This window comes from Petromyzon marinus, chromosome 15 (genome assembly GCF_048934315.1).
Source record: "Petromyzon marinus isolate PM22_M1 ecotype Great Lakes invasive population chromosome 15, UKy_Petmar_22M1.pri1.0, whole genome shotgun sequence".
NCBI classification, from domain to species: Eukaryota; Metazoa; Chordata; class Hyperoartia; order Petromyzontiformes; family Petromyzontidae; genus Petromyzon; species Petromyzon marinus.
The window spans coordinates 11,913,965-11,918,905 of NC_133681.1; positions in this window are offsets into that span (position 1 = coordinate 11,913,965).

Sequence of the window (4,941 nt, forward strand, 5' to 3'; positions counted from 1 at the left end):
GATTGGCCAGTGCTCGCGCGAGAGACGCTCAAAGCCGCGCGTGATTGGTTATAATCGCCCCCGAGTTCCAACATTAACCAATCGCATGCACGGATAGTTCGGCTTATGATAATGTTAGCTATGAAATACAGTATTTCCGTCGCTTAGCAACAGCGTACATAAAAAATCAAGCGGTCACCACGGCAACTCATGAATATTAAATTTTTATTTAAAGCTTTCGTGACTGCAGGGATTCATATTTTATTGTTTCCCTTCTACGTGACTTTACCGAAAAAAACAAGATTCATGAATATTAATTACGGTATCGAGTTTAAGCCAATTACTGAATAAAGTATAAGCTGTAAAGCGTATATATTATGTATGTGCAATGAAGAAGGCTCATTGTCCGAAACGTCACTTATTTTAAACAAAAAATGTCACACCATTCATCGTCTGCGTAACCGCTGAGCCATTGTTGAGCTGTTATCACAAATATTCATTTGCCGAGCAGCCTCTGCAGCGAATTAATATTCATTTAGTACCACAAGCCTTCGTGCGGTTGCCTTATTGTGGCTTTTCCATCCCATTTGCTGTAAACTAGCAGGCGTAAATTCCTCCTGTGTGCTGTTAGAAGGCATTCATTACATTTCAGGAGCTTGTTGCTCCTATTTAAACATCGAGGGCCATGCCATGATTTGAGACGCTAAAACGCCAATCTAAAAGCACCCATCACCAACATCTTCAGCCACGGTCATTCCACTGCCGTATGAAAGCATCCATGCCAGGCTTTTGATATCTCTAAAGAGTACAATACCAGAAGGATAAATAATGTGGTAATATTGGCTCGAAATTATGTTTCATATTATCTGAAATAAGATTATTGGGCAATAATGTAATGGCCTATGTTGGATAAGTGGGCTCAGGAGACATGTCTGGAAGGCATTGCCGCTTAATAATGAACACTTTGCATATAACCAATTAATCCAGCTTACAGAATAAATTTAAATTCATGCATCGACACATCCAAAACACAGTAAATGTTTCGTGCAATGTGCAGTGTGTTTTATGCTCTAAATATGGTCGCGAACATCTATATATCTGAATCAGCTGAAGCTTCCTGTAAATGAAGTAAATTGTGTATGACTACCCTCACTAAGAACCATTCCCCTCTGCCCTCCGCACATTGAAAACAGACGCTGTTCCGTGCAGTGTCGAACTCCTTGTGTAATCCATTCCTATCATCTTTTACTGACCCCTGGGTTCCCGTTTTTCCGTTCCTTCTCCACGAGTTTCTCTTACTTCCCAGTCTTTCTCTTCTCTCCTCCTTTTCCTGTTCCTTTTTTTCTTTTTCCATAAATTGTATCCTGACTCCACTCCCATTCCCGTGGTATGCCACCGGTATAACCAATGGACATTACTCTCACTCATTTCCAGAGTGGGTGGAAAAAATCAGAACATCAGAAATGTTACGAACATGACGAAGCCATTCAGTCCATCTCGGTCGTTAGGGCAGGAAACCACAGACAAACTGGAAGACAGCCAAGAAATGGTGCCAAAAATTGGCAGTAGAGATATAATTGGTATGTACTGTATAAACGCCAATGAGTCATTTGCATGTGATTTTTTTTTACATTTGGGAAATAATCCATGAAAATTATTGTGAATACCGTCACAACATATGTAACGTCCACTGAGTAGGAGACAGCGCACATTTTTTAAAAAATATTTATAGTTAATACACCTGAAGTATTAATCATGGTGGCCGCTAGATTCAAACCATGAACCTCTGCGACAAGCAGCAAATGCACGAGCGCTAGGAATCTCAGAGGTGGCTCTGTGATAGCCACTTCCGTGGGCCGTCTCACGGCCTGGTGCCAATTGCACAATCGGGATGAAATTGGTGAGAAATTGGAATGAAAATGCTAAAAATATATATTCTCTGAGTCTGCTATAAAGTAGACAGATACCCCAAAGTAGACAGTGACATAATCTTCAAGAGTACACAAATGAACCTTATCGGGTACCCCGGGGGTTCCATAGTACCCTGGCTCTCGCACCATGTCCGTGATGCAGTCATTTTTAGTCTGTTGATGGTTGGCGATTCGGCAATCGACTCATCCCGACGAGCTGTACTCACGATGCACTATTCAAAGTTGAAATTTTTGATAACGGATTTGTTTCATGCTAATGTTTGGCGTTTCGACATCGCGGAGTGTAGCACTAATTTCGGATTGATTAGTACCCCAGTCGCGGAGTTAAGTTCACCCCTGGAAAAAATAGTGTCCCAGAAATAAAAATTTTAATTGCCTCGGCCAATTTTGTTTTATTTGGTACCCCGGGGTACCGCCATAAGAATAAAATGACCCATTGGTATATACTGTATATTATTGGTTCTTTCGGTAAAGTCACGTAGAAGGGAAACAATAAAATAATACAAATATAAAACAATAAAATTATCACGACGTTTCGACTGCAACACAAGCAATCATCATCAGGTGTGAAAACCACGGCAAGAAAATTTGAAAAAAGTGGCATTTTTTTAACGTTAGCACCACGGAGAGCGATTTGGCAGTTATTTAGATGGACGAGTCCATCTATGTTCGGAAAAGAGGAGGGGGGAGACGAAAATAATGGATGCGGTCTGAAAGCCACCGTAAGCGTGAACAATCAATTAAGACCCGAAATGGTTTATCAAATCCTTCCAATGATTTCTAAGCCAGAATCCATCTTCTCGGTTGAACTTGTCTCTGTGTTTGTATATGTGGATAGCCTCATGAACGAATCTTTCATGGTAGCCAGATGGCTTGCAAAGAACCTCTGTCTTGGAGAAGTCAATGTCATGTGAGCCTACTGAATTAGCAGCCTACTCGGCCATGGCAGAACAGTGATCTGCCATGGCCGAGGTGTTGATCCTACCGTGTTTTAGGTCTGCTTTGTGTTCACGAATGCGGTCTGAGACATGTCGTTTGGTTTCTCCAATGTAACTACTACCACAGAGGCAACTTAGTTTGTAGATGCCAGGGTACTGTATGTCCAGAATCACATCTTTTACAGACGGAACCAGATCACGGATTTTATGTAATGTGTTGAATCGGACCTGGATCTTGTGTTTATTCAAAATTTTGGAGATCTTTTTTGTGATCCCCGCAATGTTGTGTAAAGCGATGGTTTTGAAAGGCTCCTCAAGAGGGTCCTTCTTCATGGTTGGAGTGATAGCTTTGCGGATTGTGTAGTCGGCGTAACCATTAGCCTTAAGAGCTTGGTGTACGTGCTTGAGTTCACTGGCTCTGTGTTCCTGGTCGGATATGCATTGGGCTCTATGGTGCAGAGTCTTGATGAGGGAATTCTTTTGGGATGGATGGTGGTGGGAATCCGGTTTCAGGTAAGCATCCTTATGGGTAGCTTTCCTGTAGACAGAGTGGCTCATTGAACCATCAGGTCTCTTTTTTATTAGGACATCCAAAAAAGGTAGCTTGCCATCTTTTTCGACTTCCATGGTAAATCTGATGGCTGGGTGTATGGAATTGATGTGGTCGAGGAATTGGTCTAGAGCAGGCCGGCCATGTGGCCAGATGACAAAAGTGTCATCCACGTACCTCTTCCATAACGTTGGGCGCAGAGTGGCAGTCTGGATGGCGTCAGTCTCAAATTTCTCCATGAAAATGTTGGGTCGCATCGCTGCAGACGTAGCAAGATCTGAAATCGCTGCAACCCTCAAAAACGCTAAGATGCCAGCTAGCAATCTCGGCAAAGATGAGCGTTTTGAATTATATAAATTCAAAAGAGGGATGACACTATCATCCTCTCAGCCGACAAGGGCAATGCATAAAATAGAATATAACAACAAATTCATATGAATCCCTGCAGTCACGAAAGCTTTAAATAAAAAAATATATACTGTATACTTATTAACAGATTTTTGTTTTACATGCCATGGTTCTTTCATTGTGTGCTCATTAAAAAATATAATGAATAACCAAACCAATTCACTCCCTTTGCCAAGCTTGGAAGGTCCTACATTTGCCAAAACTGCCCGCAAGCCATTCATTGCCAGGTGAGTGATGAATGAATTACCAATTAACCCACATAAAGTTCCATACTCTTTGGTTCTATTCGGTAAAGTCACGTAGGTAAAAAATAAAACAACAAAAATCACGACGTTTCGGCCACAACACAAGTGGCCTTCTTCAGGTGAAGGAACAGAACTGTCGGGACCACAGCACTTCAGTGACCGCTCCTAAGATTCGCAGCGTCTTTTAAGCTCGGTGGGAGGAGCAGGGCGCCTTGACAAAGGAGTTTACATATCAAAAATATCTGTGTTAAATTGTTGAAGCAGCAGGGTGTTACAGTCAGAAAATTAGCTGGGGGATTAGCATGTTTTTGTGTAGAGGGTGCGGAGGATGGGTCACTGTGTGTGTGCAATAGAAACGGAAAAAATTAAAGATCGGCAAGAATGTGCTGTCAGGGGAAAGTAGAAAAGAAGGGTTTAATAGAAAGTTCGGAAGGAATATGCTTATTATACTATTACTTGAAATTGCTGTTAGAAATTAGTTGACGTTTGGTATGATTTAAAACGTCTTTCCAATGGTTGCTTAATTTGAAACCATCCTCTCGGTTGAAATTGTGTCTGTGTTTGTATATCTGAATGGCTTCGTGGACAAATCTCTGGTGATAACCTGTAGTCTTTGGTTCTATTCGGTAAAGTCACGTAGGTAAAAAATAAAAAATAAAACAACAAAAATCACGACGTTTCGGCCACAACACAAGCGGCCTTCATCAGGTGAAGGGACCAGACTGTCTCGAAGACAGCGCAGTCTTCGAGACAGTCTGGTCCCTTCACCTGATGAAGGCCGCTTGTGTTGTGGCCGAAACGTCATGATTTTCGTTGTTTTATTTTTAACCTACGTGACTTTACCGAATAGAACCAAAGAGTACGGATCCTTGCAGTCACGAATGCTTCAA